Source organism: Symphalangus syndactylus, chromosome 8 (assembly GCF_028878055.3).
Source record: "Symphalangus syndactylus isolate Jambi chromosome 8, NHGRI_mSymSyn1-v2.1_pri, whole genome shotgun sequence".
NCBI classification, from domain to species: Eukaryota; Metazoa; Chordata; class Mammalia; order Primates; family Hylobatidae; genus Symphalangus; species Symphalangus syndactylus.
In genome coordinates this window covers 124,606,899-124,630,254 of record NC_072430.2, presented here as the reverse complement: position 1 = coordinate 124,630,254, position 23,356 = coordinate 124,606,899, and positions in this window count along the sequence as shown.

The following is a 23,356-nucleotide window of genomic DNA, read 5'->3' as shown; positions in this document are numbered from 1 at the left end:
AGATTTAGTATTTATTATTATCCCCCACTGATTCTATTTTCCACTCCAGATTCAATGCAAATGCTATTTTTACCAGCATATTTATTACATTCATTGAATGGCACGAAGGCATCTTGTGGAATTACACAGAAATATCCTGAAGTTGCTTTTAGAAATTGCTATTTTTATTCTGTAGGGTTAATTGAACCTGCTGCTATATATCTAATTTATGCAAAACACAAAGACAGCAAGATGCTAAACAATAGTGTATTTGGTGCATAATATTAGGAATCGGTCCCCCTAATGTTATGAAATATAGGTTAACAAAATGATCTTTCTCCCCTAAATGGAATAGCTGAACTTTATTTATAGTTGTATGTTATATCTATTTAGATCTATTCAAGCTGATAAATATGGTGAGATGCAGCAATTTTCTCTACTAGCATTGACAGATAAAGTTACTTAAGTCAATATTTTGGTAATTTAAGCATTGATAACAAGCTCTTGAATATATTAGTGATGATCCATTTCACTACGTATCATTATCTGGATCAATTTGTCTGTCCACTCTTTATACAGATTTGACTGGCTCAACTTCCATTCACAGATGTAAAGTATCATCAGTACATATTACTTTTTAGTACGCCTTCCCTCAAATATTGATTTTTAATTTTTTGTCAAATAGAATGTGTGCTCTCATTTTTTGCTACCAGGATACACACACATACACACTCACGCATCGGGGTGAAAGCCATCACATTCTATATAATCTCCCTAAAATGTAGGTGCTCTTATGCTTGACCATCGGTAATTTTTTAAAGTTATTTCTGTTTCAAGAAACAGAAGCTGATTCTGGTCTGTTTAAGGAAAGGTGGTTAAAGATGTTTATTGGAAGGATCTCAGGTTATTAGCCAGAATCAAAGGAGAATTGAATAAGCAGGACTCAGAAAGCACAGGCACCTCAGGGGGCTCTCCTGGCTCCCAGCAGGAGATAAGTAACTTAGAAATGCTCAGTATTTACTGTGTAACTGGCACTGTCATACACATTTTAAAGGTGTTTTCTCATTTAGTCCTTGAATCAATGTCACAAGGTAGGTATCACTATCTCCATTTGACAGATGAGAAAACTGAGGAAAGGGAAATCAGTAACTTGCTCCAAGTTACAGAGCTGATGGGTGTTGGGAATCAAGACTCCAAGTGACCTTCTTTTTAGAGCACAGACTCCATGATGCCTTCTTTTTAGAGCACAACTACAAAGTGACAGCTGCATCCGCTGCCATTCTCCAGGTGTCACCGCTTCAGATTTCAGATTCGTGGGCAGGAGTGGGCAGGAGACCCTCCCCTCAGCAGGGAGGCAGGGCCATACCATACAACCATGGCCTATGGGATCAATCCCCCTGTGCCACAAGCTTTGCATAAATTAGATATATAGCAGCAGATTCAATTAACTCTACAGAATAAAAGCAGCAATATCTAAAAGCAAGCTCAGGATATTTCTGTGTCATTCTACAAGACGCCTTCATGCCATTCAATGAATGTAATCAATACGCTGGTAAAAATCTCTCTGTGTCTCTTCCCAGAGAAAGAGAAGTCCTTGCAAGCCAGGCAGCCCAAACAAATGGCATCTATTGCATCATCTCAATGGGCAAACACTGAGCCTGGCCTCCAAATGCCTAGGTTCTAGTCCATGCCCTGGAGCAAATACCGTAACTTTGGCAAAGCTTAATCAATCAGGGTGTCAGTTACTCCATTTGTAAAGTCAGGCAACTGGATTAAGCTTACCCTGTTATTTCCACCTGTAAGATTCCATTATATTTAATAAAAACACGAGCTTTATATTCTTAGGAGGCATCTCCTTAAGCTGCCATGCACTTGAAAACTCTAAGCTCCACAGTTTCCTCACCTCCAAAGCAAATCTCCAAAGTCTTTTAAGAAATTGGTCACAAGAGGCTGGGCACGGAGGATCATGCCTGTAATCCCAGTACTTTGGGAGGCCAAGGCAGGTGGATCATCTGAGGTCAGGAGTTCAAGACCAGCCTGACCAATATGGTGAAACCCCATCTCTATTAAAAATACAAAAATTAGCCAGACACAGTGGCAGGTGCCTGTAATCCCAGCTACTCGGGAGGCTGAGACAGGAGAACTGCTTGAACCCGGGAGGCGGAGGTTGCAGTGAGCCGAGATCACGCCACTGCACTCCAGCCTGGGCCACAGAGCGAGACTCCATCTGAAGAAAAACAAAAAAAAGAAATTCGGCCGGTCGTGGTGGCTCACGCTTGTAATCCCAGCACTTTGGGAGGCCGAGGTGGGCGGATCACGAGGTCAGGAGATCGAGACCACAATGAAACCCCATCTCTACTAAAAAAATACAAAAAAAATTAGCCGGGTGTGGTGGCGGGCGCCTGTAGTCCCAGCTACTTGGAGAGGCTGAGGCAGGAGAATGGCGTGAACCTGGGAGGCGGAGCTTGCAGTGAGCCGAGATCGCGCCACTGCACTCCAGCCTGGGTGACAGAGCGAGACTCCGTCTCAAAAAAAAAAAAAAAAAAGAAATTGGTCACAAGAGCCTCTTACCTTTGGTGAAACTCTTATGCCTTCTTTATTCAGACAACGTCAAGGCCAGAAGTGCTGCCTATAGTCTGTAGCAACAGGAAGTCATCCTAGAAAGCCATTCCCAGTGTGCCATCCAGCCCTCCTTCCACAGGCAGAGATGTCCTAGCAGGATTCTGGTCTGAATATCAATAAAATACAAATTTTATTACCTCTTGTCTGTATCTAGTAGCCCCACAAAACCATTGAAATCAGTCTCTCCTTGACCATTTTTCTATATCTTATCATAAAGGAAATGGTCACAGGTCAAGGGGTCAGAGACTTAAAGGCAGCTGGCAGGGAAGTTTAGTAGGGCTGTGCAGCTGAGCTGTTAAAGCCTTTGGATTTAAGGCTTGAACACCTGAATGCAAGTGTTTGCCCTAATTCCCAATCTTTCTAATCCCACATAACCAATTAAATTACCAAATACAATGCCATTCTAAATATGCAACGGTTCATCATTTCCAAATACAAGATTTTTATTCTGATCTATACATTTTTAAGAATTCTGGTGTTCGTAGGCAGAACAGTGGCTAAAATATCAGATCCTAATCCCTGAAAACTGTAAATGTTGCCTTACATGGCAAAGACTTCACAGATGTGATTAAGTCAACGATCATGAGATCCGTGTGGTTTTCCAAATTGTCCAAGTGAGACCTAAGTGCCATCACGAGTGTCTTCAGAAAAGGGAGGCAGACAGAGATTTGGCACACATGGAGAAGGCAACGTGAAGAAGGAGGAGAGAGAGAGACTTGAAGATGCTTGCCTTAAAGATTGGAGTGACGTAACCACAAGCCAAGGAATGCTGGCAGCCACCAAAAACTGAAGAAGCAAGGAATGTCTTCTTCTCTAGATCTTCTGGAGAGAGCACAGCTCTGCCAGCATCTTGGTTTCAGTCCAGCCACAGTGATTTTGAAATTCTGGCCTCCAGAACTTGGAGAGAATAAATTTCTGTTGTTTTAAGCCATCAAGGTTTTGGTAATTTGTTACAGCAGACTTCAGAATAAGTCTGACCCTGCCCACTGATGCAGAACTTGGCCATGAGACCAACTGTCATCTCAAGGCAAATGGAAATTGTGTCTCTGCCCCTTCACTTTGGACTCAGCCCCATCACTTGCTGGCCAATGGCATGTTAGTGGATAGGACACAGGCAGAGGCTTGAGCTGTGCTTGCATAGTTGGGCTTTATCATACATGCATCTTACATAGTTGGACTTCATCTTACATGTTTCTGCCATTGCCAGGGAAGAAAATGCCTGGGCAGCCTGCTTGTTTCAGAAGAATGAGAGCACCTGACACCAACTTAAACAGAACCCACAGCCTGGAGCCTGGCCCAGAGAGTGTAGGCTAGCCCAGGGCAACCCCAGGAGACCTGCACACACACACAAGAGTGATAAATGCATGCCTGTTGCTTATACTACTGAGGTTTGGCAGCTGTGTGTTATGGTTGGAATATGGTTAAATATGGTGGAGATATGGTTGGAATAATTAGATCTACTTATAATATTTTATTGAGTCATACATATATACTTTAAGATTTATAAAAAATCATACAACACTGCCTTTTCAATTCTCACAATTCATCAAACAATTGTATTAAAATCTTCACAAACAATTCAGATAGCAGTGTGTTTATATTATAGTTTTCCAGAGCAGACCATCTTCACTCCCATCTAGGTTGTGTATGAAATTGAACTGTTAAGTGTCGCACTGGATATTTTATCCCAATGCACAAGAACCCAGTCTCATAACTGTAGAACAGGATGTGTTGTTGTTCATCAAAATTCCTATAACGTAATATCTATTGCTTTTTCAAGTGGTCTTTAAAAGGCTGGTTGATAATGGCATCCAATGCTTGCAGTTATGAGGCCATCACCTCAGGATTAATTAATAAATTGCACTAAATTTTTTGCCTCCTTCTTTTTTAACCTCTGAGTTAGGTGACTAGCTAGCATTCATCCAAATCATTTCAAGATAATGCGTCTTTTTCAAACCGTTCTCTACCAGTCAGTGACATGATCTTTTTTCAATTACTTGGTGAGTTTGTCACAAAGTTCAGTTGAGGATTCGTAGCAGTGGTGCATATGGTCAATTGCTTTTTAAAATGTGCAAAAGTAAGATATTTTAGTTGCCGTGTGTTAAAATTAGTAAGGCTTTCTGTTCACATTTACTATCCAACCAGCTTTCCCGTTGTGCCAGGTGTTAGAGTGGCCATAGCCATTTTAGAAATCAAGCTAAAAGGAAGTTGAGTTGGGGCACATTTCGTCTGACTTCAGTGGGTATATTTTGGTGGTTCACAGTCACTTCTGTACATAGTGAAGTTACTGATGACTGTCCTGGTGTAGGAACACCCCTACCACCCACTGTGCCCATTTATCTGGCACTAGGACCAGGGCCAAAGGCCATATCAAAATACTCAGAGATCTTATAGCACCCGGGAGGGAAGTATGCGGGTATTAGAGAAGAAACATAATTTGAAATGTATGGAACCAGAAGCCAGTCTGTGAAAAATTCTTACAATCATCAGAGATTTACAAATGTAAGTAGAAGATTTGGTTCTTATTAATGCCTAATAAGAACAGAGGTTCTCTCTTACTGAGGAAATACACTCAATAATGTAGCACATATAATTATAAATGCGCCATTGATTTTTTTCTTTTTCATGGGAAACATGTGAAATAAATTTATCAGAATTATTGGATCTACTGGAAAAAACCCATAGCAGCACCACAAACTGAGTACATCGTCTGTAACAGCTCAATTACAAATGAAACTTGCTAGCGGTTTTCTCAAATCCGACAGCCAACCTGAATGTAAATGACATTACCAAGAACAAATTATGAAGTTCCAAGGAACTTTACTCAATTATTTATAATTTTTTTAAAGTTCCAACAAACTAAATTATCTTTATGTTATTATTATGGAAAACAATATTATAAAATCATTGACATATGAAAACACGCTTTTGTTTCTAGATTTCGTGGTGGTTGTGATATTGATCGGCTTGTTAAAAATAGATTGCTTCCTTTATCGTTCTAAATAACTGTTCACCTTTGGACAAATTTTGTATTCTTTTTCTTCAAATGCATCCATGAAATTTGATTCCCAAAGGTATATTAAACTTAGAGTGATCATCACAACGGGGTTTGAGTCTGAACATAGCTCTCGGCTCCACCCAATCCTTGGTGCTCTTGGCAGGGGCACGCTTTGCTGTGTGTATCACAGATGTGCTTCACCCACCAACTCTCCTTTCTTTCCTTTTACTCAAATGCATCACAGACCCAGTAGCCTCACAATGAAAGTGTCTAAAGCAGAGAGGGAGTAGAAGAGGAGGAAGGAAAGATTTATTAAGCTCTATTATCAGGGTTGAAATCCTGACTCTTCAATTTTCTAGCTATGTAATTTTGGGTAAATTACTTAATCTGTGGGAATGATCGTAGTACCTCCATCAAGAGGCCTTTGTATTAAATGAGTTAATTCGTGTAGAGGGTTTAAATCAATACCTAGTATGTGGTGATAAACTCCCGCTCAAGATTAACTCTTATTATTGTTATAGTTATTCCCACCTGCCAGGCCCTGTGTTCAGTGCTAGCATAATCAGCCTTATCTTTTCCATGTTGCTAAAGAAGTAGGTTTCAAAGAGTTTCACCATTTGTTCAAAATTATATCACATAGCTAATATGAATTAAAGAAGGAAAATTCTGATCCATGTACATCCATCTGACTCCACCCTCCCTGTTTCCATTATACCAAAGACCTCAAAAATTGATTTTGTTCTCATATCACACAAATGAAAAAGATGGATTATGTCAGGGATAAAAAAAATGTTGACATAGTTGCTATGAGGAAAATAATAATTGATGGTTGGGCTATAGAAGGGCTTATTTGTTTTGTAAATAAACAGAATATCAAAAAATGTTAAAGAAAATTTGAGTGTATGCAATACTTGTTATTTCAAACCATTTACAAATCTAGAGCTATTTAATTTAGAAACATAAAAGCACATTTTCTATGGATTGGTTTGCTCCTAAAATTAGTCTGTTAGATTAAAGGCAAAAACATTTTTATTCAGACAATCCCAACAAATTTTCCAATTGTGCTACTTCTGAGTTGTTTTTTATTTTTGTTACAAATGGAGCTATAAGCTGCAGAACTTTAAAGAATCCAGCAATGCTTTTTTTTTTTTTTTTTTTTTTTTTTTTTGCCAGTGTATAAGGAGACAAACAGTTGAGAACAGAAGAACACAACCATACTAATAAAACAAAGAGCTATTATGTTACGTGGAGTAGGTTTTCTTTACAGTGAGGGGTAGAGACAAAAAGCACTCATTTTCAGAAAAAGAATTCAGAGGAAAAAAGGAAGAGCCCCCCTTCTTCCAGGCTCCCCAATGGGCTGAACACAATAGTCAAGCTATTTGTGCTCTTGGTGATTTTTTTTAAAAAGAACATTTTAGCCTCTACACAAAATTCTGAAATCCTTACCCATTCTTGAAACCCTTACTGATAAATATTATCACCATAGACATATACTACTCTCCTGTAGTAAAGAGATTTGTCAACCCACAAACCTGGACCAGAGGCTACACCTGATGTCTCACAGGCAACATCCTGTCCCTGGGTGGATTTCTTTTGGCTACACACGATGCTAATACTTTCTTGAATGTACGGCCAATATTAAAATCGAGATATTTCACATTAAGGTCTGGAATGTTAGCTTTTCTTTAAAAACTAGAACTTCTGTACATGCCTTACCCCACAGCAAAAATCAGCATGCACTGAAGGATAACTGTGCTGCTTACACAAAGCATGCATTTCACAGGCTGCCACAAACCCCATCACTCCCTCATTGCTCCCTGACAGTGAAGCCAAGCCAAACATTAGCTGTTACTTATCATCATTCTTGAGCTCCTTTACTTCCTATACTACGGTAGCAGTTCTTGAATATTTGGTCTCAGGATCCCTTTATACTCTTCAAAATTATTAAGCACCCGAAAAGCTTCTGTTTATGTGTATTACATCTATATTCACTGTATTAAAATTAAAACTGAGAAAATGTTAAAATACAAACACATTTCATGTTAAAGGCAATAAATATTTTTAGGAAAAATTATTATTTTCAAAAACAAAAGATTATGAGAAGAAATACATTGTTTTCTATTTTGGAAGGTCCCTTTTAAAGTCTAGCTTGGTCGAATGAGCTGGATTGTTATATCTGTTTGCATTCAATCTGTTATGATATGTTGTTTTGGTCCAAACATAAAGCAAACCTAGCCTCAAACAGTTGTATGAGGATAAGCAGTGAAAAAAAAAATGGAGAAATGTTTTAATCACCTTTTCAGATAATCACAGGTATTTTTCTTTGATATTACATTGAAACTCAATTAGTGATAACTTAAATGTCGGTTGCAATGTGGACTCTGAAACCATATCAAGTAATTCATTATGCTCTGTTACATTAAAATCTACTGGTCTAGTTTACACTTTGAATGTATCTTCTATCAGTTAGGCTAGTCAATTCTTGTTTCTAATGCCAATTCCTCTGGGAGCATTAAATGTTAGTAATCTTTTTTTGTGAGTATTAAATTATAACAATTGCTAGGTAAAGTAGTTGTACCAAAGTAATGTAACGGTTCCAATCAGGGTAATAAAAAAGGAAAGAATGAATTGCAGCATTGGCTATTGGAGAAAAAAATCAAGAAAGAAAACTATGACAATGCTAGGTATTTTTATATCCTATCTTAGTTAATCTTCTCAACACTTAGTGAGGTAGGTTTTATTAGCTCTCCTCTACAGGTAAGGACATGGAAGATGAGAGAGAATAACTGACTCACCCAAGTCTATAGATGATAAAGCCCACCCTATCTCCTATAGACAAGGGGTTGACAAACTATAACCCATAAGCCAAACCCCCAGTGCACTGCCTGCTTTTGTAAATAAATTTTATTGGATCACAGCCATGCCCATTTTTATACTTATTACCTGTGACTACTTTCATGGTGCAACAGCCTGAGAGATTGTGAAACAGACCGTATGGTCTGCAAAGCTGGAAATATTTACTCTCTAGACCTTTGCAGAAAAAGTTTGCTAATGGCTCTAGAGTAGTGTTTTCAGCAGTTGTGCTGTTGTGATTTTTATTGTTATGATTTCTTTTTAATTTGGTCTTGTGGACTCTATTTCTTGAGCATGACCGTAAGCCAACATAGGCACTCTGTAGGTGAGCTCTGATAGGGGAAAGTTACATTCGGGTGTCAGATGAGACACAATGAGGAAGTGAACAACAATTAATAAAACAAAAGAAATTTATTACTCACAAGTCTCAGAGAGGTTAGAGGTGCCCACAGGGGGAGTCTGGAGGCAGCAGGGAATCCAACCCAGTAGGGATAAGTGGGGGAAAAAGAGAAAACAGAAGGGGAGAGAGGAAAGAGGCAGGGAGGGGAGAGGAAGAGAGAGAAAACCTGTGAAGTTATCCCTTTAATGAGCTCCACGGGTATTATTATCCTTAAGGCTTTCCTGTGAGGCTCATTGATCAGGTAATTTATAGAAAACCTCTGTGAAGGAGGGGAACTTATTTACATAAACCTGGTGTTGACCATTAGGTTTTAGTGTAGTGTATTAGTCTGTTCTCATGCTGCTAATAAAGACATACCTGAGACTGGGTAACTTATTTTTTTAATTATGCTTTAAGTTTTAGGGTACATGTGCACAATTTGCAGGTTAGTTACATATGTATACATGTGCCATGTTGGTGTGCTGCACCCATTAACTCATCATTTACATTAGGTATATCTCCTAATGCTATCCCTCTCCCCTCTCCCCACCCCACAACAGGCCCTCGTGTGTGATGTTCCCCTTCCTGTGTCCATGTGTTCTCATTGTTCAATTCCCACCTATTAGTGAGAACATGCGGTGTTCGGTTTTTTGTCCTTGCGATAGTTTGCTGAGAATGATGGTTTCCAGCTTCATCCATGTCCCTACAAAGGACATGAACTCATCCTTTTTTATGGCTGCATAGTATTCCATGGTGTATATGTGCCACATTTTCTTAATCCAGTCTATCGTTGTTGGACATTTGGCTTGGTTCCAAGTCTTTGTTATTGTGAATAGTGCCACAATAAATATATGTGTGCATGTGTCTTTATAGCAGCATGATTTATAGTCCTTTGGGTATATACCCAGTAATGGGATGGCTGGGTCAAATGGTATTTCTAGTTCTAGATCCCTGAGGAATCACCACACTGACTTCCACAACAGTTGAACTAGTTTACAGTCCCACCAACAGTGTAAAAGTGTTCCTATTAGTCCACATCCTCTCCAGCACCTGTTGTTTCCTGACTTTTTAATGATGGCCATTCTAACTGGTGTGAGATGGTATCTCACTGTGGTTTTGATTTGCATTTCTCTGATGGCCAGTGATGATGAGCATTTTTTCATGTGTCTTTTGGCTGCATAAATGTCTTCTTTTGAGAAGTGTCTGCTCATGTCCTTTGCCCACTTGTTGATGGGGTTGTTTGTTTTTTCTTGTAAATTTGTTTGAGTTCATTGTAGATTCTGGATATTAGCCCTTTGTCAGATGAGTAGATTGCAAAAATTTTCCCCCATTCTGTAGGTTGCCTGTTCACTCTGATGGTGGTTTCTTAGATGCCCTCTCTCACCACTCCTATTCAACATAGTGTTGGAAGTTCTGGCCACGGCAATTAGGCAGGATAAGGAAATAAAGGGTATTCAAGTAGGAAAAGAGGAAGTCAAATTGTCCCTATTTGCCAATGACATGATTGTATATCTAGAAAACCCCATCGTCTCAGCCCAAAAACTCCTTAAGCTGATAGGCAACTTCAGCAAATTCTCAGGATACAAAATCAACGTACAAAAATCACAAGCATTCTTATACACCAATAATAAACAAACAGACAGCCAAATCATGAGTGAACTCCCATTCACAATTGCTTCAAAGAGAATAAAATACCTAGGAATCCAACTTACAAGGGATGTGAAGGATCTCTTCAAGGAGAACTACAAACCACTGCTCAATGAAATAAAAGAGGATACAAACAAATGGAAGAACATTCCATGCTCATGGGTAGGAAGAATCAATATCATGAAAATGGCCATACTGACCAAGGTAATTTATACATTCAATGCCATTCTCATCAAGCTACAAATGACTTTCTTCACAGAATTGGAAAACACTACTTTAAAGTTCATATGGAACCAAACAAGAGCCCGCATTGCCAAGTCAATCCTAAGCCAAAAGAACAAAGCTGGAGGCATCACACTACCTGACTTCAAACTATACTACAAGGATACAGTAACCAAAACAGCATGGTACTGGTACCAAAACAGAGATATAGACCAACAGAACAGAGCCCTCAGAAATAATGCTGCATATCTACAACCATCCGATATTTGACAAACCTGACAAAAACAAGGAATGGGGAAATGATTCCCTATTTAATAAATGGTGCTGGGAATACTGGCTAGCCATATGTAGAAAGCTGAAACTGGATCCCTTCCTTACACCTTATACAAAAATTAATTCAAGATGGATTAAAGACTTAAATGTTAGACCTAAAACCATAAAAACCCTAGAAGAAAACCTAGGCACTACCATTCAGGACATAGGCATGGGCAGAGACTAGGTAACTTATAAAGGAAAGAGGTTTAATTGACTCAGAGTTCTGCAGGGCTGGGGAGTCCTCAGGAAACTTACAATCATGTGGAAGGGGAAGCAAACATGTCCTTCTTCACATGATGGCAGCAAGGAAAAGTGCCAAGCAAAAGGAGGAAAAGCCCCTTATAAAACCATCAGATATCATGAGAACTCACTCAACATCACAAGAACAGCAGCATGGGGGTAACCGCCCCCATAATTGAGTTACCTCCCACTGGGTCCCTCCCACGACACTTGGGGATTATGGGAACTACAATTCAAGATGAGATTTGGGTGGGGAGACAGCCAAACCATATCATGTGGTCAACAGCTGTGGGATGTGTTAGGTTTTGGAGTGGTGAGACAAGGAACAAGTGGGCCATATCACAAACAGGAAGAAGGGGTGTTTTAACTAGGCAAAAATGATAACTTATATCAAGCCTGAAAAACTAAATAACTTGTGTCATGCCTAAAAGTGGATGCCAAGGTAGCAATAATATTAAACAAATGTACGACAGCAATTTTCTCGGATAAAAATCTTATCAGGATGCTCAACATACACAATAGATAAATAGCCAAATATTGTTAGCACTGCATTTTATAAATTCAAATTTATATAACATTTACTTATTGGAAATTCAATCAACATCTTTGAAAGGTAGCTTTGAGTAACACAACATTTTAAAATAAGGAGTTTATAGAGCTTAATAGCCATCTCAAATCAGCATTGATGTACAGTTAATACTTCTATTTAGCTTATTTTCAGGATATCTTAAACTGACCCAGAAGCTTGAAGAAGACCGCTAGGAAACATTTGCTTTCCAAGTTAAATCTCCAACAATATCACCATTTCTACTTACAGCCATAAAATTCAGACATGAAGATAATTAACAAGCAATAAGTATTTATTGAATGAGCAGATGGAAGAATTATCACAATGTGATAGTTATGATTTCACTACTATTGCACAACACACTTTTAATTCAATAAGCATCACCACTTGCTCACAATGAATTTGGGTGCTGGCTGGGCTCTTTGCATACAGTGTAGATAAGATTTATAGGTCCCTGTCTTCAGGGAGTTTAGAATCTAGTAAGAGATGCAGATGTGCCCGGGCATGCCTGGGTCTAACTGAGCAAGGAACACATATGCTACAATCATGTACTTGTTTCTACAACTTTGTCTGAACAAAAATTTAAACCTGAGCGCTCACAAAATGATGGCAAGAGAGGAGCTAGAGAAATGGCAGATTATACACTAAAGATGAGAAAAGAGAGATGAGAAGACATCAAAGATATAAGCTTTTCACTTTGCATTTTTTTTCCTTTGCCCTGAAGAGAAATGGAAATGTTACCAAGAGCAAATGCTAGTATATAGCACATTCTTCTGGATTATTCTTGTATATTATATTTAACCTTCATAACAACCCTTTGAAATAGGAATTCATTTTGCTATTATATAAATGCAAAGACTGAAACTTGGGTCACTAATAAATTGATTGACCAGAATTCAAAGCACATCTGAAAACAACAACAACAACAACAAACTATACAATCTAAGTTTTCTCCATTACTATATATGGTGTGCTCACCAGGGCTTTAAGATACACAGGCTTAAGTTAGATAACAAGCCGTTTGGGAAGTACATACCTCTGCCTGAACTAATTTAGATAAGTCACTGGGAAAAATTCATCTAGTCATACCCAGTTCAGTTCTGACTCTCCAGTAAACCGATGTCTATGTATTCCTCCTTACCCTAGAGGGTAATAAAAGACAGAAGGAAGACAAAGAGAGAGGCATTGCTCTTGCATTTGCCCCAATAGAAAGACCAGCAAGTGTAAAATCTTACCATGCATAAGCAATGGTAATATTTTAACATTTAAAATGAGCTTTTCTTTTCTCCCTTTCTGAGTACACTACTTTTGCCCTCATCCAAATTTGCAACCAGATTCCAATCTGCAAAGGGGGCAATCAGAATTTGTTCATGAAAAAATGCAAAGAGCTATGTGAAATAACTTATACATTTTGCCATTGAAAAACAATATTCTGCAGCAAGCTAATGTCTTTGATGATACCAATCCTGCTTCCTGCCTCTAACATTCAAGAGTTAATTCAGGACAATACAATTCATTGAGTTCTCTCAAGGTATAGAGTCATCACCTATGGTTGTGTATGTTGTACATGGCACAAAGTAACACCTCTGATTGGGTGACATTCACATTGTGGATCTCATAGCTTCACTTACCTATTATAAAAATGTCTGATGTTAGCAATAGAGTGTCTTATAATAGCATAATCATTACGGTAGTCTCCTTATCCAGTTTTGCCTTCTGCAGTTTTAGTTACCAGAGGTCAAACAGTCTGAAAATAGATGAGTACAGTAAGGTATTATGAGAAAGACCACATTCACATACCTTGTATTATAGTATATTATTATAATTGTTCTGAGCCAATTTATAAATTAAACTTTATCATAGGTATGTAAATATAGGGAAAAACATGGTATATCCAGGGTTTGGTACTATCTGCAGTTTTAGACATCCACTGGGGGTCTGGGAACATATACCCCATGGGTAAGGGGAGATTACTACTCTATATGGGAATTTTTGAAGATGGGAAAGAAAGCGTCTTGGCAGGGGACCACTTTTGTTAATTTTCACAAAGTTGCTAAATGGGCTAGTAGCATTCTTATGTATAGAATATTCCTTCTCTTTCTATGATTCTTGGGCTTTGTATTAATTAGCTATGGCTGCAATGATGCTAAGTAACAAACAACTCCAAAAAATTCAGTGACTAATGGCAGAGCTGCTGTTGTAGGTCACTGAATTTTAAAAAAGAGAGAGACAGAGAGAGAGAGAGAGAGAGAGAGACAGAAAGAAAGAGAAAGAAAGGAAAGAAGGAAGGAAGGAAGGAAGGAAGGAAGGAAGGAAGGAAGGAAGGAAGGAAGGAAGGAAGGAAGGAAAGAAAGAGAGGAAGGAAGGAAAGAAGGAAGGAAGGAAGGAAGGAAGGAAGGAAGGAAGGAAGGAAGGAAGGAAGGAAGGAAGATTTATTTTTCATATATCTGCAGGTTTGCTGTGCTCTGCTGGACTCAGCTGGATTTGGACTCACTCACTAGCAGGGTTTAGTTCTGCTCCATGGTCACTCATTCTGAGATCCAGGCAACATCAGCTACAGCTACCTGGAGCATGCTCATCTCATGGCAGACAGCAGGGGCTCAAGAAGTTAAGCCAAATCACATAAGCACAGCTAAAACCTTTGTTCATGTCATGTTCTCTTAGCTTCCACTCACCATAACAAGCCTCATGGCCAAGTACATCAGAGGGGTAGTAGGGAAGTATATGACTCCCACAGAGGAGGAGGGAGAGTGAATCCGGCCACAGATCTACTCTATTGTACTCTATGGTAGTAGGAAGATATGTTGCAGCAAAAGCCCAATTCTGTTACAGCCCAAGGAACATTAGAAACTATCTCCATATTGAGACAAGCCATTTCCTATATGCTACTGCTTTTTGCACACTGAGTCTTATACACTTTTAAAAGAGATCAGTCTGCTTATTTTTCACCTTCTTATATATTACTGTGATAGCTGATGAGTCAGCAGTCAGCTTATGAAGGACAAGACAGTAAACACTTTTGGCTCCGTGAGCTATATGGTCTCTGTTACAGCCACTTAACTCTGCCATTGTAGTGCAAAAGCAGCCATAGACAACACTTAAACAAGTGGACATAACTGTGTTCTAATAATACTTTATTTACAAAAATAGATGGTGGGCCTGATTTGGCCCATGAGTCATAGCTTACCAGTCTTATAATAAACTATAAAGGATATATATATATCTTGCTTTTGCCACCTATTGCTTCATAACATACATACACCCCAAATTCTAGTGGCTTAAAGCAATTATTTTATTGTCTCATGATTCTGTGCACTGACTGGGCTCAGCTGGGTGACTTTTCTGCTCTATGTGATATTTTCTGCATCTGAAGGGACGTAGGGTATCAACAGCTTAAATATTAAAGATGGCTCATTCACCTGTCTGGCGCCTTGGCAGAGGTGAGTGGTAGGTTGGACTCAGCAGGAACACAAACAGCTAAGTCCCAGCTGCTGTGCCTCACTTCTCAGTCATGACACGGCCACCTAGGATTCCCCAGGGTGGAAGGGGGGAAACTACCTGGCCTCTTTAAAGCTGAGGCCCAGAACTGTCATTTCTGCCTATTTCAGGAAAACTCAAAAGCCATGTTTTTCCTCTGCTCTCACACCATCACAACAACAATCAACCTAGAAGACTTCTGTGAATAAATGGGTGGGAGTTTCTCCCTACCACCAAGCAAGACACTAGTTCTGCAGCACAGACCAGCTGGGTGTCTTCCAATTAAGTTCCAATAGTATCCACCTGGAAAGAATGTCAGACACGCCCCCCCACCCCTACCCCACCACTCCACCATAGGCTGAGGGCTCAGGCCCCAAGATGCCCTCCCCATAAGACACCAGTCACAAGTCCAGGCCTCTGGAACTTCTGACCAGCCTGCTTCAAGTTGGGGTTCCCAAGACCCCCTCTTTGTGTACAATTAATTTGCTGGAATGGCTCACAGAACTCAGAGAGGCACTTTCTTATATTTGTTCATTTATTATAAAGGATATTATAAATAATACAGATAAAGAGATGTGTAGGGTGGCACATAGGGGAAAGGGTGCTGAGCTTCCATGTTCTCCATGGGTGTGCCACCCTCCAGGAACCTCCAGGTGTTCAGCTATCCAGAAGCTCCCCAAACCCTGTCCTCTGGGGTTTCTATGGAAGCTTCATGACGTCAGCATTCCTTCCCACACAGTATGAGGCAGTGTGGGACCCTCTCTGGAATGAGGGTCTCTTGACTCACAATGAGAAAGATGAGGGAAAATTAGATTCTGCTTCCTGAGGCCTGCCCCTGATGCCTAACACACCCAAAGTTATAACAAAAGACTGTAACAAGGGCTGTGGGAGTTATGAACCAGGAACTGTAGATGAAAATCAAAATAATAATTTTATATATTAAAAAATATCACCACACTGCCACATCCTACTGCTAAAGTATCTCATCTTTCATCTGTTGTCTGTGACCCATCTCGTCTGTGCTCTACTCTGGCCTGTGTCAGAACATCAACTTTCTTACTTCTGGACCTTCAAATGTGGTAAAATTCTTTTCAATGCTATACCTTCACACTGCAGAGTAGTTTTCTTATTCTATGACTCAACAGCCAAACACCCTACTCCAAGGACTTCCCTGCCCAGGAAACTGGTGCCTTAGTCCAGACACAGGTGATCTTAATTAAGGTAAGTTAGCATAAAAGACAGGGGTTGTCTATGCCTTGAGACACTCTAGGCATCCCCTAAATGAACTGATTGTAAGTGGGCCTCCTCTAAACAACATTGGCTCCACGGGCCATGGAGAAGCCCACACAACAGAGCTTAGAAGTAGCAGGGGGTGCAAGGGGTAAGCAAATCCATGAGGCCTGGGCACAGTTTTAAATCTAATTCAATTCTAATCAATATAATACCCATGAGGGACAACCGAAGGGACCCTTTGCTCTTAAACCTAAAAACTCCTTGAAAATCATCATTGTAGATTTTATAATAGAGCTATCACCCTTCTAAGACCACATGCGATTCTGATCATGCACTAACCAAAATGATAAACTTCTACACTGGACTTCTGCCTGCTTTCATCAGTCCAGCCATTCTTGAGGTATCTCAGTCATCATCATCTGCCTCTGCTCAAGACCTACCCTAAGTCATACTAGCAAATGATCATGTTGACTTTTGCCTCAAGCCACACCATCTATGCACATTCACTTTCTTGATCACCACTTCCTTCTATCCTGACCTGTCTGCACCTGTGATCTTCATCCCAGTCTCTACCCCAAGACTCAGCCTCTAGCTCAAGACAGGAAGCTGCAGAAGGCAATAAAAGAAACACGAGATTATCACAGATACTTTTTCCAGCTCCACACCTAGAATCATGCAAAGGAGATGACCCAGAAGAGAAGTCAGTCATCAGGCTTTAAGTGTGAATGTCCCAGAATATTCCACTACTTTCATTGAGTGAAATGGGGGCTGCCCACTCCATCCCATATTGCATGAAAGGCCTGAGGGATGGTGAGTCAGGACAGACCCCTTCCACATCATGTACCTTTAGTCCAGCCACCATGTACCTGCCAGACCATAAATCTGAGCTGTCAGCACCCCAACAGAGCCCACAGCAGGCATCCTGGAACTGATTCCCTCTAATCCCTTTCTGATCTGCTGTTTGTCTGGCAACTGACTCTTGGCTCTATCTCCCATTTATAGTCCTGCTGGCTTGACAGATGAGTGTATTCTCCTGATCTCTCAACTCCCTGTCAAAGGCACTGGCTTGGTTTTACTCACCAGCTCTCATGTTTTCTATTGTCAGGATAAACCCCTACACACACTCAAAGAGCCTGTGAGGACCCCACTGAGCTCCAGTCACATCTACTGGGGCCTCTATGGGGTGGGGGTAGGGATCGACAGAAGTAAAGTCTTTTTATCCTGAGGACATGGTCCAAATCAGGGACTCACGGAAGACTGTTGAATAACTGACTGATGCATAAGGACCTTGACCTCATAAGCCATTGTCCTTCCAAAAAGAGAAAACTGGCCCACAATGAGCTATTTCTGAATGAGTTTGCATAAAGTGCTGGTGGAAAGTGATACCCAGAGGAAGACTAGCCAGACTGAACTACTTAAGGAAACAAAGCATCTTTGAGAAATAAAATTAATTAACTGCTTCCAAAGGGAGCAGAAAATAGGAGGCTGGGAGGGGCCGGGAAATTTTACATAAATTTCCAAAGGACTAGGGACTTGAAAGTAAACTAAGGGAATTTCAAGCTCTAAATTAAAAAATGCCTTCCAACATCATGGCTTAGCAGTATGCGATAGGCACTCAAAATTGGGATTTGGTTATGTACAAGGCAAAGCTCTGACCAATGAAAACAATAAATTAAATGCATAAATTGAGAGGATTTGGGCTTTTTAAAAGTTACTGCACAATATTCTCTGAGGGTGATTTCAGACTAGACCTTGACAGGGTGAGATCGTGAATATAAAAGTGAGCTTTTGTCAATCTGAAGGCACTTCTGCAGAAGTAAGTTTCTAGAGAATAACCAAAGGGGATTTCAAAGATCTAGTTTACATTCTTTGTGTCTTCAGGCCCATTTCCTTGGGATTTAAGAAACCATAAGGATTTTAAGATGGTGAAACAGTCATATGAAACACTGCTTAGTATGGATCTCACTGTATATTGTGCCCCAGTCAGGGACATTTTATTTCTGTCTGTACTTTGACCAAATTCCTTTGCCCACCAGCCCCCATTCCTCCAATCCTTGCAAGATTTGCCAGCTTGCTAGTGGAGAGGAAATAGTAGTTATATCCCATCTGTCCTCCATGACTCTCACAAGCAAATCAGAAAGGGGTGGGGACATGCCTATAGATGAGGAGGTTCCAGAACCAAGATACACCCACCCTGGGAAGGAAACATTCTGTAAGGTCACATAAAAAAAATTCTGTAAGGTCACATAAAAAAAATTCTGTAAGGTCACATAAATTCCAGGAAAGGGGTTTCTTCTGCCAGTATCTGCACTAAAAGAAGATTCTATTAAAATTGATAACTTTTCTTTATCAGGCACTGTGTGAGGAACTTTATATACATAATCTTAATGAGGCCCCTATTTGATCATAAAGATAATTCAACCTCACAATTTGACTCCAGCAGTATGTTGATCCTGCTATATCCAAGAATGTAACATCAACGTATCAGAACAACTGCCATCTCCTTGGTATGGGGGGTGTGTGTGTGTGTGTGTGTGTGCACATGCATGGACATTTTCCCTGTGTTGCTCTTCCTCTTTGCACCTGTGTGTGATGTGTTTCTTTCCCTGTCTCCCTCACTCTTTGTGTGGCTGCCCCTGTAAATCTCCCACTTTCCCTGAGTCCAGTCTACACCTTTGTCTATGTATCTTCCTCTCTATCTTTGTGTACGTGTGTTTGTGAATGTATTCCTTTACGTTTCTCTGCTGCCTTATCCAGGCAAGGAAAACAATCTGAGAGGCAGTGGGTCTCTTCCTGTCTTCCTTCTTGTGCTGAAAGTCAACAGAGAAAAGCATCAGTCCTCGGGATCTCACTGAGCCTATTTTAGAATATCCACCACCACCCCTTCCTTTGCTCCCTGTTTCTCCAGGCTCCTTTCTCCCAGCAAACAACCAACTCGGTTCCACACTCATGTGCATGCATATGCATTCATACATACAGGGCTGCATTTATTCCTGACTTTCTATCCTTCATGTGATAAATAATTGTTAACACTTATTAAAAGCTACTATGATCTGAAAGTTTGTGTCCCCCCAAAATTCATATGTTGAAATGTAATTCTCAACACAATTGTACGAAGAGAGGTGGCTTTTAGCAAGTGATTTAGGTGAAATGGGATTCATGATTAGGCATTAAGAGAGGCCCAAGGGAGCTTGTTTGCCCCTTCTGCCACCAAAAGACACAGCTAGAAGGTACCACCTATGAGGAACAGGCCCTCACCTGATGTCAAATCTACCTGCTCTTTTATTGTGGTCTTCCAAGGCCCCAGAACTGTGAGTAATAAACTTCTGTTGTTTATAAATTATCCATCTTTTTTTGTTTCAACAATCAGAAAGGGCTAAGACAAAAGCTAACTACATACCAAGCACTGTTTGAAACACCTAATATTTACCCATTATAAATCCTTATAAGGGTTATTATTATCTCTACACTCCAGATGAGGAAACTGAGGCATGGACAATTTAAGTAACTTGCCAAAATTCATACGATAGCAGGAGAAAAGCTGACATTCAACCTCTCCACAGTCTATGCCATAAACCACCACACCATATTGCCTGTACCTTACAGTCAATGATTAGCAGATATTAGTAAAGCAAGCGATATGTCCTCTTTATTCTCTAATGAACTCCCAGAACTCCATATGTAACAAGCTTCTCTCAAGATCAAACAGTTTTAGCATGCTGAGCAGCACAGAAAATTTGGGGTCATTATGAAGGGGGACCAGCACAGAAAATTTGGGGTCATTATGAAGGGGGACTAACTTCTTTGAATACTGGGGAAAAATATCACATTTTTCCCCCTGACTTTGTATTTAGAGAATAATCAAGAAAATGTTCCCCTTTCTCTCTTACTGAACACAATTTATCTGTATCAAACCAGAAAAGAATGTACCTCCAGCTGGAAGTTTCTCACAAAGCCTGTCGAGATGAAAGGTACAGTAATAGATACACAAAGCAGTTGCTTTTTATCTGTGAAGAGCTGGTTTCATATAATTCTTTCAAAAAAGCGAAAAATAAGACATTGTGTTTATGTGAAGCATACATTTGTCTGCGTCACAAAAAAAGAGGAGTGTGACCGTCTACCGGGACAGCCTAAATCCTTGACTGTTTGCAGTTGGTCTGGCCCAGGTGCTCCATTAATAGTAGAAAACCTGCTTTTTCAGCACGTGAAGTGGCCAATTTAGGCTCAAAGTCACTGCATTTGTTATCTGTTCTAAACAGGAGCCCAACCCATACTTTTTGCTCAGCTAAAGAAAAAGAACGTTGAAAATTTAGTAAACAGGACAATTGATGGTACCTGGCTTTGTGTCAAGCATAAGCCAGTCTCTGCAGTGAAAAGTCCTGACCTTGAAAAGCTGGTTAAAATGGATGATGCGTGGGCTGCTGACTGGAGAGCCAGCGGGAAGTAGGTCAGTGAAGCTATAGGCTGGCTTCTGTCACTCCCAGCCTGAGCTTGTGCAACTCAAAGGGGAAAAAAAAATGTTCTCAGACAGAAGAGGAGACTGTGTGGTTCTGGGCAGCATGTAGTATTGACAAAACCATTACCACCGAATGAAATCATCGAGGAGAAGCTGTCAGCCCCTGCCACATCCGGGAGCTATTTCTGCTCCTTTAATTAATTAAGGGTTGTCTTGTTTTAGTTTTTATTTTAACCACAGAAACGAACTTTGTTGTCCACTTTCTCTAGGCCCCACCACGCTGCCACCTCTTACAGGCTGTCCACCAAGCATTTAATGGCCCTGGCTGGGCTGATAGACAGGAGGGACTAATGAGGAAGCCCAAATTGCAAAGGGACTTTGGACAGAGGGCAGAAGCTCCCTGCGATGAAAGTCAAGCCCTGGACCATCCTTTCACCCACCCACCCTCCTCACTTGCTCTCCAAGGAGCTGTAATGCCTCGCTCAAGAGCAAAGCTTCTGGAACCTCCTGGGCTCCCTTAGCTGTGTGATTTTGGGTCCATTCCTAACTTTCTGTGTCTCCATTTCCTCACCTGTGAGGTGGGAGTAATGAATGACTCTCATAGGTTCGCTGTGTGGAACATTCATGAGAGCCCCAGGAGGAAGCAGATGGTGCACTCAAACTGGGATAACCCACGGAGGGTTTCATAAAAGAACTATTGACAAAGGAGTGTGGAGAGTGCAGAAAAAGCACAAGGGAGGGTGCAGTGCCCGAGGCTAGTAAAGTGGGTGCCATTATCAGTCCCAAAGGGGCACCTGGAAGACTGTGTGTATCCACATCCAAAGGAAGTAGGAGCTCCGTGATGTGAGCTATGACCTTCGATGCAGGCACGCAGCCAGCTGGTAGCAACCCGACAGCAAGGGAGGCTTATGAATAAATGCATCAACCACACTCTCCTCCTTCCCTTGGGGTCTCCATACATCCCTTCAGCTGAAACCATAAGAACCCAACAGACAAGGCAGCCCCTTAATGCATTCTATATGGGGCACCCAGCAGCAAGTGGATCTGCAGGGGCAAATGGGAGACACTGAGCACCAAGAATTCGATGAGGCAAGGTAGTAGATTGCTTAGTGCAGTGCCTGGAACATGCATTCAGTGCATACTAACAGCTTCATATGTGTAACTAGACAGGTATGCCACACAGATGAGGCACCCTAGGGAAGGAAAACTGTGGGCCAGGAAAAGACCACTCGGCCTCACCCTTTCCTGGTTCTGAAGTTTCTGCCTCTGCAGGAGGATCTAGAACCTCAGGGTTATTGCCCTGCCACTGACTCTGGGATCTTAGGCAAGTCCCTTCCCCACTCTGGCTTTTGTTTTCTTGTCTGTTAAATTAAGATGTTAGGGGATAAGATGAGTTTAGGTATTTTCCAGTCTAATGTGCGGTGATTCAAGCACATTGTGTGTTTATAGCCACAATTTAAAGCAATTTATAACCAGTCAATGCTAATTGTATTTGTTTTGGGACACAGGATGAATTGCAGGACTTGGGCAACACAATGGGAATTGTAGGTGCTCTGCACATAAGGTTGAGATATGCCTGGTGCAGCCATCGCCCCTTCCCCATCCTGTTCCAGGGATTCTCCCAGGTTCCTACCAGCCTCACAGTTTCACACCCACTTCCTAAAAGGAAGCAAAATCCTAAAGTGAGGGGAAGTTGGCCTGAGCTCCTCCAACATTCCTTGACCCCTCTCCCCTGTTGAGCTCACCTACTCTCAGCATCCACCCAACCAGTATTTTTTTAATTGCCAAAAGATACCTTTAGTAACACTTTACACATAGCTAGTATGTGTAATATAGGGAAGAGTTAAGATACCTGGTTCTAGCTAAATTAGAGTCAGACCCACTGGGCTAGCACCTTAGCCAATACTGCTGCTGAAGCCCCTCAGTGGAAGCCAAGGGCTTCAGAGAAGACAGTTTGAGGACCCTTCCACCCACAGCATCCTTCTTATGTTCCTCATGACATTCTCGGTCCCTCTGGAGAGCCTCCTCTTCCCTCCTGTGTTCCAAACTAGAGGACTTCAACTAGTCGATTGCTGTCTACAAGGAGATTTTGCAGCCTACACGATAGTAATGGAATCTTACCATTGTAGAGTGCTCAGCTGATTATACAGTCCTTTCACACACATTATTCCATCCTGAGAACAACCCTGTACTTCCCCAACTTCACACCAAAGTAAGCAGCATAGTCAGGCCCGGAACTCATTTTTTTTTTTAACTCCAAGTTCACTATTCCCACACCCATGGCTAACCAGAGACCGCAAGCTAAATACAAGCATCTTTTGTTGTGGTGTCCTAAATGATTTTTAAAATTATTATTTGCATTAGTGC